Here is a 14,625-nt window from a genome sequence, read left to right on the forward strand (position 1 = left end):
TGGCATGCAAGCTTAGCTTTATTGTTCAAAGACAGCAAAAATAAAATTCCCTTTAAAATAGGTTAGAGTCGTACTCCCATTAATCCTTGTGTTTTAGTTCTTTCCTAAGTCTTAGTGGCTGACAGAAGCAAGTCTTGTCAAATATACAAATAAGGAAGAATAATTTAAATCTTTCTACTTAAAAATGAATGTGTTCTATTTTTTGAGGAAGTAAAAAAGAAATTCAATTCAAAAAGATATTTTCTAAGAATTAATATGAATATAAATTTTCAGTGTTTAACATCTTTTTCCAGTTTGTCTTTATTAAGTTCACCATTTCTTATACTCTGATTTTTTATATAAATTTATCTATTTATTTATTTCATTGGCTGTGTTGGGTCTTTTTTGCTGTGTGCGGGCTTTCTTTTAGTTGCAGTGAGTGGGGGCTACTCTTCATTGTGGTGCGCGGGCTCCTCATTGCCGTGGCTTCTCTTGTTGTGGAGCACGGGCTCTAGGCGCGTGGGCTTCAGTAGTTGCAGCACGTGGGCTCAATAGTTGTGGCTCTAAAGCTCAGGCTCTGTAGTTGTGGCGCACGGGCTTAGTTGCTCCGCGGCATGTGGGATCTTCCTGGAGCAGGGATGGAACCGTGTCCCCTGCACTGGCAGGCGGATTCTCAACCACTGCACCACCTAGGAAGCCCTATACTCTGCTTTTTGTTCCATTAATTTAATTTGTTTGTGCATTGCCACTTCCTACTGGTTAATTATTGGCTAATTTATTTTAAAAAGATGAAACTGCTTGACTATTCTAAAGATTAAAAAGCAGATTTCTCCCCCTCCTAAAGCGGGTGATGTGCAGAGGCTCTTACAGAAATTCCAAGCAAAATAATTCCAAGAAATTCCAAGAAAATAATTTGTAATTACTTTTAAATAAAGAGAAAACGCAATGTGCTTTAATACCCAGAAAAGATGGATGACATAATCACATCAATATTCTTACCATCTTTTCAGGAATTTAAGAAGACCAGTACTGGTAGATTATGTTTAGAGCCTTTTTGATATTGCAAGGAGAGGGAAGGAACCTGGTAAATTTTAAAGAATGTAGTTGGAAAAAATTTTTTTTAGGCTTTTAGATGGTTTAAGTTGCTTTTTATTTATGCAAAATATGATACTTTAAAAAATTTTCTGCTCTGCTTGCAAACAAGTTTTCAGTCAACTCTCGTTATTCATGGTGGTTGCTTCTATCACGTCACTGTGAATACCGCATTAGTGAACACCGAAGCGCCGCTCCTACTGGAAATATAGTTCCCGTGAACCTGTGGTCACAACATTTTTATCAACTGATCAATATACACCCTTGTTTTTATGGGTGTTTCTGGTTTTTTTTTTAATTTTTTATTGGAGTATAGTTGCTTTACAATGTTCTGTTAATTTCTGCTGTACAGCAAAGTGAGTCAGCTATACATGTATATATATTCCCTCTTTTTTGGATTTCCTTCCCATTTAGGTCACCACAGAGCACTGAGTAGAGTTCCCTGTGCTAGAGAGTAGATTCTATCAGTTATTTATCTAATACATAATGGTGTATATAGGTCAATTCCAGTCTCCCATTTCATCCCACCTCCTCTTCCCCACCTTGGTATCCATGTTCCTTTTCCATGTCTGTGTCTCTATTTCTGCTTTGCAAATAAGTTCATCTGTATCATTTTTCTAGATTCCATATATAAGCAATATTATACTATACTTGTCTTTCTCTTTCTGACTTACTTCACTCTATATGACAGTCTCTAGGTCCATCCACATCTCTCCAAATGGCACAATTTCCTTCCTTTTTATGGCTGAGTGATATTCCACTGTATATAGGTACCACATTTTTTTATCCATTCATCTGTTGATGGACATTTAGGTTGCTTCCGTGTCCTGGCTATTGTAAACAGTGCTGCAGTGAATATTGGAGTGCATGTGTCTTTTTGATGATGGTGTTCTCTGGGTATATGCCCAGTAGTGGGATTGCTGGGTCATATGGTATTTCTATTTTTAGTTTTTTGAAGAACCTCCATACTGTTCTCCATAGTGGCTGTGGCAATTTACATTCCCACCAACAGTGTAAGGGGGTTCCCTTTACGCCACACCCTCTCCAGCATTTGTTGTTTGTAGGTTTTTTGATGATGGCCATTCTGACTGGTGTGAGGTGATCCCTCATTGTCGTTTTGATTTGCATTTCTCCAATAATCAGTGATGTTGAGCATCTTTCCATGTGCCTGTTGGCCATCCATATGTCTTCTTTGCAGAAAAGTCTGTTTAGGTCTTCTGCCCATTTTGATTGGGTTGTTGTTATTGTTGTTGTTGTTGTTGTTTTTTGATATTGACCTGCATGAGCTGTTTGTATATTTTGGAGATTAATCCCTTGTTAGCTGCTGCGTTTGCAAACATTTTCTCTCATTCTAAGGGTTGTCTTTTCATCGTGTTTATGGTTTCCTTTGTGTTTCTGTTTAAATACACCTTATTTAATAAGTGTTGTTGATTAACATTGAATTCATGCCCGGTGGCACTATGAGTCATGCCTGAACCAAGCTTATCTAACACACATATTTTCTCCACAAGGTATGTGCTTAAGAACACCAGACAGCACTATACCATTATGCTTGGGGACCACCTTAAACAGCAAAATCTCTTCCTTACTCCCAAAAAAGGGCAAAAAATGAGAAAAATGAGGTACTAAATAGATTATGGAACAGAACACTTGTTTACACTAAGAGAGCTGATATGAGAAGGCAGAGAGTTTCCTTGTTTGACCTCAGTGGGAATGTTGCCTCACATAGGTCGACTCAATTTTTTCCAATCTGTGCAAGCCTACAAATGTGCTGTGAGTATGGGTTCGTGAGGAGGCAAATGCAGGACACATGAATGATGAGAATGGACTGTATCCTGCTCAGTTTTGTGTCACGGGTAACTACAGTGTTGCCTGGCACGTAGTTGGAGCTCAATATATATGTCGAATACATGGAAATAGTGTCCCTTAATTTTTGAATGAACCCTAGTTGTATTGCCTTACTCTGTTTTATGCTCTTACACAGTTTGTGGTATACTAATTTTGTAAAGGTGAACATTTTAGAATAATATGAATGCTTATTTGAATAGGCTCATAATTGTTTCCCCTTGGAACTTGGAAAATCTCTGGCATCTAAAATTGATAAAAATTCTGATACCAATCTAAATCTCAGTCCTTCATAGTGTACCTGTTAATTCCTCCACTCTGTGCCCCCTTTGGAAGCTTTTAGGATTTTTTTCTTTTCCTTGGAAAAATGAAAATTCATATATATTTGGACTTTTTGAATTGGAACATTTATATCTTCCTGTAGTTCTGGGAAATTTTCTTCTTTTATTTCATTGGTTACCACTTTCCCTCCATTCTCTCTATTATTACAGAAGTCCTGTTAAATAGGCTCTAAATGTCTGAATTTACATGACACGTTTCTTTACATTTCTTTTATGCATTTAACACATTGTCCTTTCATACTGTGTTCTTGGAGTGTAAGTTGGCTTAAATTTCTAACTCAAATATTTATCTTCAATCGCGTCCATTATGCTCTTCAGTCCATGTGTTGAGTTTTAGGGAAAAAACCTTACATAGATATTCATTTTGAGTTAATTTTTATATGTGGTATAAGGGGTAGGGTACAAACTCATTCTTTTGCATGTGGATATCAAGTTATTCAAGCACCATTTGTTAAAAGGATTAGTCTTTCCCCATTGAATTATCTTGGCACCCTTGTTGGAAATCAGTTTCCCTTAAATGCAAGGGTTTCTTTCTGGACTGTCAATTTTATTCCATTGATCTATGCGTCTCGTCTTATGCCAGTGTCACACTGTCTTGATTATTGTAGCTTTGTATTAAATTTTAAAACCAGCAAGGTCTCCAACTTTGTTTTTTTTTGAAGGTTGATTTGGCTTTTCGGGGTTCCTTGCATTTCTCTATGAATTTAGAATCAACTTGTCAATTTCTGCAAAAATGGCAGCTGGGATTTTGAAAGGAATTGTACTGAACCTGTAGATCAATGTAGGGTGTATTAAGATGTTAGCAATACCAAACCTTCCAGATCTATGAATGTGGGATGTCTTTCCATTTGTTTAAATCTTCTTTAATTGCTTTCAATGATATTTTATAGTTTTCAGTATATAAGTTTTACACTCCTTTTGTTAAATTTATTTTAAGTATTTTACTTGTTAGAACGCTATTATAAGTGGGATTATTTTCTTAATTTCATTTTTGGTTTGTTCATTGCTAGCATATAGAAATAGAAGTGACTTTTATGTACTAATCTTGTATCCTGGCAACCTTGCTGAACCTGTTTATTAATTCTAATAGTGTGTGCGTGTGCATGTGTATTCCTTAGGACTTTCTATACACAAGACCATGTCATCCGTGAATGGAGATAATTTCACTTCTTTTTTTCCAACCTGGGTACCTCCTTTTGTTTATTTTTCTTGCTTAATGCCTTTGGCTAGAACCTCTGGGACAATGCTGACTGTGAATGAAGAGAGTGGAATCTTTGTTTTAATCCTCATCTTAGGGAGAAAGACACTCCATCTTTCACCATTAAATATGATGCTAACTGTAGTTTTTTATTTTGTCAAGGTCGAGGAAGTTTCTCTCTTTCCCTAGTTTGCTGAGTGTTTTCTCATGACTGGGCATCAGATTTTGTCAGATGCTTTTTCCCCATCTCTTGAAATGCTGTGACTGACTCCCATTAAAAACCTTGGACTTGGAGACTTGGGTGAGCTTCCCTGATTGATAGCACTCAGTACATGTTATCACAACCATTGCAGGGAGAGTTCGCATGACTCTGATGGGAAGAAAACTGAAAGCCTCTGCCTTGTCTCTCTTGGACTCTGCCCTTTGTACTCTTTTCATTCTGATTTTAATTGGTATCCTTTCTCTGTAATAAAATGTAATCATGAGTATAACTTTCCTGAGTTCTGTGAGTCTCTCCAGTGAGTCATGAACCTGAACATAGTTTTAGAGACACTTAACACAAGCTGACTTAAAATCTTTGTCTAGTAAGTCTAATGTGCAGACTTTCTCAGGGACAGTTTCTACTAACTGTTTCCTCCCCACCATGTGGCCACACTTGACCGTTTCTTTTCATATCTCATAATTTTTGTTGAAAATTGAACATTTTAAATAATATTAAGTGATTATTCTGGAAACCAGATTCCCCACTTCCTCATGGCTTGTTGTCCTTCTTGTCTATGTTTGTTATCATTACAGTTTGTTTGCCTAGTGATTTTCCTCAACTAATTTTGGAAAGTTAGTATTTTTTGTCATGTGTGCCCACTGAAGTCTCTGGTCAGCTGGCTTAAAAGTCAGCTAGTAGTTAGACAGGGATTTCCTTGAATGTTTTGAATCAATAATTCTCCTAGCCTACACCAAAGGGTTCTTGGTGCATGTTTGACACTTTTCACATTCTGCTAAGTTACAGCTCTGCCTTATCCTTCACTTCCTGCCTGTACAGAGCCTAAAGTTCAGTCAAGGGTCAGAGACAAGAGCTTTCTCAGGTCTTCACTGAGCATGCACTTTGCCTCCTAGATTCCAAGGAATGTGTTGGCTCTTTCTCAAAGCCTTCTGTGGACATCTCATTACTTAAAAAAATTTTAGTCAGCCTCTGGTTTGCCCCAGCTGTTAATCTTTTTCTTTTTCTTTTTTTTGATAGGTAAGGAGTTCATTTAGAGATTTACTTAGAGAGAAACACACTCCTCAGACAGAGTGTGGGCCATCTCAGAAGATGAGAAAGGCCGCAGGGTATGGGAGTTGTGAGTTTTGGTAAGCGTGGGTGTTCATAGGCTAATGAGGGGGCGGGCTCTTCCAGAACGGGTCACGCCCACTTTGGGATCCTCATGGCCAGCAGCTGGCAATCTTAACTCAGGCGGGCGTGATGTTGAACTGTCGCCACAGGCATTTTTCAATAAGTGCCCCATGGAAAAGGCTGCTCACAGTGATTGCGTTCTAAGTCAAATAACGTTTGAGTTCTAAGTCAGGTCAAATAAAGACAAGTCCTGTGAGTGGGAATTTCCAGGTGTTTAAAAATTATACCTGAGATTTACCTCATAGAGATGTGAGTGAGTGATGACATGGAGAGGCCAAGGTCACTGAAAGGGGGCACACCACACCACACCATGCAGGACCACAGGGTAAACACCAGGTTTGGTTACACAGAAGCAGGAATGAAGGGAAGGCCTAGTTCAGAACATTTCTTGGGTTTTCTGTGGGAAAGACAGCAAAATAAATAATTGGCCAGTTTGAATAATTCAGATGGGCTTTGGCCTGTAAGTCTGGTCTCTAGTTGTCTAATTCCGGGCCATGCAGTAATTTAGGGAGGGGAAATATTGGCTCAGCGTGTGAGAGGCAGATAAGAAGGCAGGTGTGGGCACAACCCTGGATCTGCTTATGAATGGAGTTTTAGGCAGGCTGACCTGTAGGAGAGGTAAGCGGTGGCTGGGAGTTTGGCCCTGTGATTAATGGATGCCAAATAGACATACAGAATCTAAGAGCATGGAACACCAACGTGCTGCCAGACGGGCCCGATAATGATGGTTCTCTTGTGATGGAGATCTTGGGGGGATTCTAGTCACGTTCCATGCCTTCCATTGACTGTGGGCTGCTGGTTCCCACATGTGTAATTGCGTGGCTGTTGGTTTTTACGGCTACTGTGGAGCTGGGGTAAGGCGATGGAAACAGGGCAAACTGAAACACCACAAAGCCCCCTGTTCTTCCCGAGAATCAGCCTAGTTTTCCAATGAACACACCTTGGATTATTTCAAGACTTTCATTAGTTTCCAGAGTTCTGAAAATGTTGATTCAGGTAATATTTTGCCAGGGTGCTTGTTGCTTTTATAGAGAAGCAGATTTCCGGAGATTCTTTTCCTGTTATTCCAGAACTATTTTCCCTTCTCTTCTGTTTTTTGTGTGTTTGTTAGTGTTGTTTAGAGACTCTTGTCTGTTCACCTTTGTGTTTGAGAAATCCTCTTTGCTTCGCTGTGGATGATACTTTGCTTATCAAATTTGGTGATGGGCTTCCCTGGTGGCACAGTGGTTAAGAACCCACCTGCCAATGCTGGGGACACAGCTTCGAGCCCTGGTCCAGGAAGATCCCACATGCCGTGGAGCAACGAAGCCTGTGTGCTGCAACTACTGAACCTGAGCTCTAGAGCCCACGAGCCACAACTACTGAGCCCATGTGCCACAACTACTGAAGCCCACACACCTAGAGTCTGTGCTTTGCAACAAGAGACACCGCCACAATAAGAAGCCCGCACACCGCAACGAAGAGTAGCCCCTGCTCTCCGCAACTACAGAAAGCCTGCCTGCAGCAACGAAGACCCAGTGCAGCCAATTAAATACATAAATAAATAAATAAATAAAATTAAAAAAATTGGTGATTGTGGGTGAGATGTATAGACAGGTAGGGTAGGCTGAGTTGATGGATGTGGGGGCCTGGGTGGAACGAGCTACTTAGGGCACTGCTGTAACTCTCCATCACAAGTACTTCCATTGGCCAAAGCAAGGAATCTGCTCTCGGTTACTCAGCGTGAAGGTGGGCGGGGAGGAGCGGACCTGCACGGCTGCGCTGATTGCCGCCCCGCAGCTCACCGCCCTGACGAGAGCCAGCTGGCTTCTCCTGCTCCTGCTCTGACTGTACCTGGCCTGGGTGCCAGTGGGACTCCCACAGCGCTGTCCTTCCGAGTGTGTGTGGTGTCGCGATGCCCCGTGTGCCTCTGATCCCTTTGCTTTTTATGTTTCGGGGATTCCTCCGCACTTCCGGTCCACGGACCACGTGCTTACTGAGAACAAAGCTATTCTGCATACTTTCCTTTTTCTTCTCCCTTTTCATCTTTCTCTTCTTCTTCACCCCCACCTTCTCTTCTCCCTCGTCCTCTCTTCTTCTTATATATTTCTTCCGTCGTTTCTAGAGATTGGAGCGGATAGGAGGGGAAGCTGGCCTGGTCCACCATCTTCATTCAAGTCCGAGCACTATGTATAATGGTGAACTATAAGGAACAACTAAAATGAAGGATTTTGAATGAAATTGCAGTGCACCTACATAACGGTACATCAGGCAATCATAAAATATACATGCTCAAGGGATGCTCACGTCCATGCAAAGTGTGTGTGATTCATCAAGTATAAAAACAAGACTTAAGGCTCAGTGGAATATGCCAAAATATGTATCAAACATTGGTCACGTAATTTAAAAATCTGTGTCCTATCATCTGAAAGTTAATGGCTAGTGGTTAAGCCAGCGCCTGTAACTTCTTACATGCTCTGGTCCCTAGGTAATCTGTCACTTCCTTTCAGACTATTTTCTTCTCTGCTCTCTCAGCTACAGCCAAACTAGCCTCCTTTCGGTTCTTTGACCACATCAAACTTCCCTCAGGACCTTTCTCTTTACTGTTTCCTGTGCATGGACCATTATCTCCCCAGGTATTCCCATGGCTTAATCCCATATTTCATTCAGCTTCGGATCTAATTTTACCTTACTGGACCATCCTATAAAAAAGTAGCACCCCTTTCTGTCCTTTTATGCTGCTTTTTCTCTATAAATCATTACAGCCAATGTACTCATTCATTTCTTTCTGTACTACAGTATGAATGCCATAAAAGCAGAAACTTTGTCTTGCTCACTGCTCTATCTTCAGAGCCTAGAACAGCGTTTGGCACATAGTAGGTACTTCATAAATGTTTGTTAAATAAATAACTTTGTTGAGGCATGTCTGGCATATAACAGGCAATCTGTCATTTTAGTCAATCACCTCACTTGACAAAATGCATCTGGACCCTAACTTCCTATTGACGTTTGCGGAGTTCATATGGTGCGTGAAAATAACAATGCTTCAAAGTGTAGATGTTTCCACTCGGCCCTTACAGATCACACTTTGTCTAAGAACTGCTGGCCATGCATGACGCGTTCATGTGATTACAGGGTTGACTTTCTGATTTGCCAGAAACATTAAATAAGATAAATGAGTTTATAAGCATTTGCTGAGTACCCACTGTATTGTGTTTTATAATCCTATTAATCATTGCTGCATGTTAAGCAGCGATTACTAGCCCCAATTTTCCAAGGAGGAAGCTGAGGCCAAAGAAGATAAATCATTTGACCAATGGTGCAGAGAGATAAGGCACAGTCTGAATTCAAACCCAGCTCTTCAAACTCTAACTGCGGTGCTTTCGCCACAGATTGAGTCATTAATTTAAAAAATGTTCACTGAGTAGCTACCATACTCCAGGCTCTGTGTTTGCTGCAGGGTGTACAGCGGTGAATAAAACAGAAACAAAATCCTCATACTTTGTTGCATTCTAGTGGTTGTGGCAAGAGAGAAAAATGACAACACCTTGACAAGTAGAAAGTCTCTGAGGGGCCTGATTAGATGGTGGCTGGTGCTACAGAGAAAAGGAAGCGGAGAAGGCGAGATGGAGAGAAGGTGCCCTGGAGGGGGTGTCGAAGGTGGTGGAGTTAATGTTGTGAATCAGGTGCTTAGGGAGGACCTCGCTGAGAAGGGGACATCCCATCTGCAGTCACCTGGGGGAAGACGCGGAAAGGCTCTGAGGCCCCTGCGTGCTTGTGAGAGTGAGGAAGAGCAGGGGGCTGGTGTGGCTGACGTCGAGGGAACACGGTGGAGAGTGACAGGAGATCAAGGTCGGGCACGTGATGGGCAGGGAATTCAATAGGCAGCATTTTGCAGGGCTTTGGTTTTTACCATGAAGGAAATAAGGAGCTGTTGGAGAGTTTTGAGCAGGGAAGTGAGGTGATAATTTATGTTTTAAAAGGATCTTGTGATTTATGTTTATTGAAGAGATTTGGCTTGGAAGACCAAAAGTGTAGTTTTCCCCATCTTAAGTTTGAGATGCCTGACAAATCGAATAGAAATGTCGAGCAGGCAATCGGATATAGAGTTTGGAATCCAAGGGAGAGGTCTGAGCTGGTGATATAAATTTGGAAGTTGTCAGCAGATTGACGGTATTACATCTACAAATGTATTACAAAGCACACTTGCATGAAAGCACCCAGGGAAGGAGGGAAGATGGGGAAGATGTCCAAAGACTGAAATCTGCACAGGAGACGGAGAAGGAGCACCCTGTGAGGCAGAAAGACAACCGGGAGAAGGAGGTTGTCCTGGAGGCCGAGAGCAGCAAATGTGGAAAGAAGGAGGGAATGGTCAATTATGTGAAACGGTTCAGAACTGGCGTGTGCTGCAGGGAGAGAAGAGAGGAAAACACTGTGGATACGCGCTTTTGTTTCAGCTAAGAAAGTTTCCTTCCTCCCCACGTCCCCTGTAAGGTAGCCATGTGGTGACGTGAGGTGATGGGCTGGGCTGGGCGCCGTGGCTGACTTGCTTTCGGGGTGCGTACTCCCCGTCCCTCCTCTGCCCAGATCACTGACGCTCCTGGCGGGGAACACGTCCACGGGGATGTGCGCATTTGCTGTGTCTGGCTTGTAGACAAATAAATACAAACGCTGCTTTATCAATTTACAGTACAATTGCTTAGGGGCCAAAAGCAGAGCTGGACGTCTGCCTCCAACTGTCTTCAGGATGGAGGCCAAACTCCTTAGCATGCCATCTCAGGCCTCACCCGATGTCTGTATTCCTCTCCGTCCTCCCACTTCTCCAGCTCCTCCACCTTGCCCCACCCTCTCTCCTCCACCACGCAGTGCGCGTGCTGCACTCACCCCGGACTTCCGTTCTCCTCTAGACACAGTGCGCTCTTCTGCGCCTCTGCCTCCACACATGCTGTTCCTTATACTGCAATGCCCTTCCCTGCTTTTGTGCTCAGGAAGGCGCTGCTGGTCCTTGGAAGCCCAGTCCATGTGGAACTTCCACTGTGAAGTCTCCCTGATCCTTAGGCTGGAGTACTTATTCCTTTCTCTGCTCCCTGCACCCGCTGAATTTACATATAGCGTTGAAATTGTTTACATTTGACAGTTCTCAAAGGATTTTCAAGGTTCTTATGTATCTCAGTATTCCTTGCTTTGGCTGGCACAGAGTGGGTACTTGATGATAATAATAACTTAAAAAAACTCTATAGGATGCTTGTTTTTGTGCTAAGTGCTTTTGCATATATTTTCTCATTTTATACTCATAACAACTTCCTGAGGTAAGATTTATTATTTTCCCATACCATAGATGAAGAAACTGAGTTTCATAGTGGTTATGAAATTGCCACTAGATTTCAAATAGGTTATATAACTTAGATTTCAAATCCAGTTGATTGCAGGATCTGAGTACTTAATTTCGTTCTGTACACTTAAAAGAGAAAAGAATAGAAGACCCCCTCCCCCACCGGGTCCAAAACTCCCGTATTTTCGTCTTTCATTAATTTCTCAATGAATGTGCCTTGCACTGACCACCTTTCCAAACAGTTGCGTGGCATCCTTTCCCCCTTCACATGTGTCACAATAGTCCTGTGTGTTTATCCAGGAAGTGGTCAGTAGTGATCTGTGCACTGGGCACACCCAGACAGGCAGCCACAGCCCCGTCCAAGTCCAGGCAAAGCCTCTGTGTGGTCAGATGTGGGGGAAACGGTGAATAAGCTGGGCTTCTCCATTGTACAAGTCCTGGAGGAATTCATCTCATTGTGATCTCGTGGTTTTGTTTGTTTGCTTTATTTTGTTTCTTTTTTTTTCTTTTTGGCTGTACTGTGTGGCATGTGGAATCTTAGTTCCCTGACTAGGGATCAAACCTGTGCCCCCTGCAGTGGAAGCATGGAGTCTTAACCACTGGACTGCCAGGGAAGTCCATGATCTCATGTGAATGGCGCACTGAAGGCAGATGGTAGAAAGAGATGGGTGAGTTTGACGGTCAGTTGCATGTGTCTAGGCTGTAATCCCCAGTTATCAATCAAACACTCACGTGGGTGTTGCTGTGAAGGTATTTTGTAGATCTGTTTAACATCTACAATCAGTCCACTCTAAGTAAGAGGAGATTATCCTGAAAATGGGCTAGATCCCATCCGTTGAAAGGCTTTGCGAAGAGAACTGAGGCTCCCCTAAGGAAGAAGACATTCCACCTGCGAACTGCAGTGTCGGCTCCTACAAGAGAGCTTCCAGCCTGCCCTTCCTGATAGCCGGCCCTGAGGATTTCAGACTCGCCTGGCCCGCTCCTACAACTGTGTAAGCCAGTTCCTTGCAATCAGTCAATCAATCTCTCTCTCTCTCTCTCTCTCTCTACCTCTGTCTCCCGTTTCTTTACATATATCCCCCATTTGTTCCATTTTGCTGGTGGAACCCTGTCTGACAACAGAGAGCAAATCGAAAAGGTGTCTCTAGCAGAAATGAGAGAGGGAAAGCGAGAGGAGACCATGCTGGCGTTATCACAGAGAACACAGGGAATGGTCAGCGAGCGGAGCTGGGGGATTCACCGTCATCCTTTAAGCCTGAGTGCTGTTGCCTCACCCGCTCCTCCGTCCTCCGCCTCCCAAGCTGCGCGGTGACTGGCACGCTGTCTTGCCGACGGCCGTTGCGCAGGGTGTCCTAGCTGCGAACTGACACGGAGGTGTCGCTGCGCTCTCCTTCTCCATCCCCTGGGATGTGCGTTTTGAGACTCAGGGTATAACTCATCTCTTTATCCCTGGCACCTAGCTTAGTTCTTGACTCATGTTAGGGGCTGAGTAAACACGTCTTGATAAGGGAATGAGAGCTCACAGCTTTAGGTGCTCAAAGATGCCCCACCCAGGCCATTCCGTGGACCAGGGAGGGCTTTCTGGAGAAAGCAACCTCTGAGAACCATCAGAAGGGAAACTCCAGCCAGTTTTTCTGGCTCTGTTTCCCTCTATCCATTTGTCGGTGCCGTCAGGAGCACACAACGTGCTGGGCCGCCGTTCCTGCAGTGTGGCCCTGTGGACGTATTTCTAGCGCCTCGAGGAAATGGCAGTCAGTGCCTCTTACTTGACCGTGCTTCATTGAGAGGCCCACTGGCCACTTGACACACACCGGCACCTCTCACAAGGGCATCTTGGTATCTTGAGGGGCTTGTGGATATTTTCATCTACACCAGAGGCCTTTCTTGGGCTCCTTTTATCCTTCTCCTTCTTGGCACCAGAGTTTAAACCATTCCCAGAGGGCACAAATGTGCTGGATGGTGTCCTCTCTTTGCAAAATGAGCTGCAAGGACCTTTCCCTGCGGGAACGAGAGAGCAGAGGTCATAGGGATGCTCTGAGGGGGTCCAGGTGGTGACTTTCTCCTGCAGATGGACTTTCCTCTCTGAGTCTAGAAGTGTGACTCACCTCCTGGGAACTATAGGGAAAGTAATATGTGAAACCCTTCCTTCCTTCCTTCTCTCAAGGATCTGCATCTTTTGAACTTATTTTTTCAGTGTGTCTGCTTCTTGTCTCTTCTTTGTCGGAAGCAAAAGCAAACAGGAACCTCATGCTTATTTATTGAATAAAGAATTGTTAAAAAATGAAAATCGATAATAAAGATGAAACTATAACTGGAGAAACGGCTGATTCTAGGAGGGGCAGGAAGCAGTACAAGATGAGCCTGGCGTGTCTTGCAGAGCCCCCAAACGAGGAAGGTCTGAACAAGCAAACAAACAAACAAAGAAACCTGCATTGGTTTCTGTTACGCCAAAGGTGGACAGGAGTCAATTAAAAGAGGGGCCAGGGCCAAAGCTGGAAAACTTTGAGCAGCAAAATAGACAAAGAGGTATTAGATCATAACCCTACGTATAAAATAAACACGCGTGAGTCCACAGTGATACGCGACTGAATAAATAGGTAACCGGGGGAGAAGAGAGAAATCTCCCACGCGGAAGACGTCCAAATGACGTGTGCAGACTCGCCACCCTGGGAGGTGGGGTGGGCGTAGCTCCTCACTTCTTCAGTGTGGGTTGTACACATCGCCTTCCTTGAAAAATGCATCCAGTACGGAAAGGGAAAAGCAGAGTCCCTTGAGAGAGGATAAACCTGACAGTCGCCACTCTAGCCAGGTGACCAAGGTCAGCTTCAGCAGCAGTACGCCATGCTGACGGTGTGCACCCCTGATACGGTTGTGGTAGAAATGACCCTTTACCCTTGTCATCTTCCTCCCCCTCCCCTAATCCCAGCGTGGACGAGAGAAAAACATCAGACAGATTCCAGCAGAGAGCATCCTGCAAGGCACCTGACCAGCGCTCCTGAAAACTGTCAAGGTTACTCAAACAAAGAAAATAGACCGCTAGTAAGGACCTGCTGTACAGCTCAGGGAACTCTACTCAGTGCTCTGTAATGACCTATATGGAAACAGAACCTAAAAAAGAGTGGATATGTGTATATGTGTAACTGATTCACTTTGCTATATGGCAGAAACGAACACAACATTGGAAATCAACTATACTCCAGTAAAAATTTAAGAAAAAAAAACGAAAAAAAACAAGGAAACTCTGAGAAACTGTCACAGCCAAGAAGAGCCTAAAGGGACATGATGACTAAATGTAATGAACGTGGTATCCTTGTAGGATCCTCAGAGAAAAGACAGAAGGTAAAAACAACAACAACAACAAGATATTAATAAACTCTGGACACTAATAATGCTGTATCAATATTTGTTCATTAATGATAACATGCAGCATACTCATGTAAGATGCTAATAGTAGCGTGTGCCGGGTGAG

The sequence above is a fragment of the Hippopotamus amphibius genome, chromosome 3 (genome assembly GCF_030028045.1).
Source record: "Hippopotamus amphibius kiboko isolate mHipAmp2 chromosome 3, mHipAmp2.hap2, whole genome shotgun sequence".
Classification (NCBI taxonomy): domain Eukaryota; kingdom Metazoa; phylum Chordata; class Mammalia; order Artiodactyla; family Hippopotamidae; genus Hippopotamus; species Hippopotamus amphibius.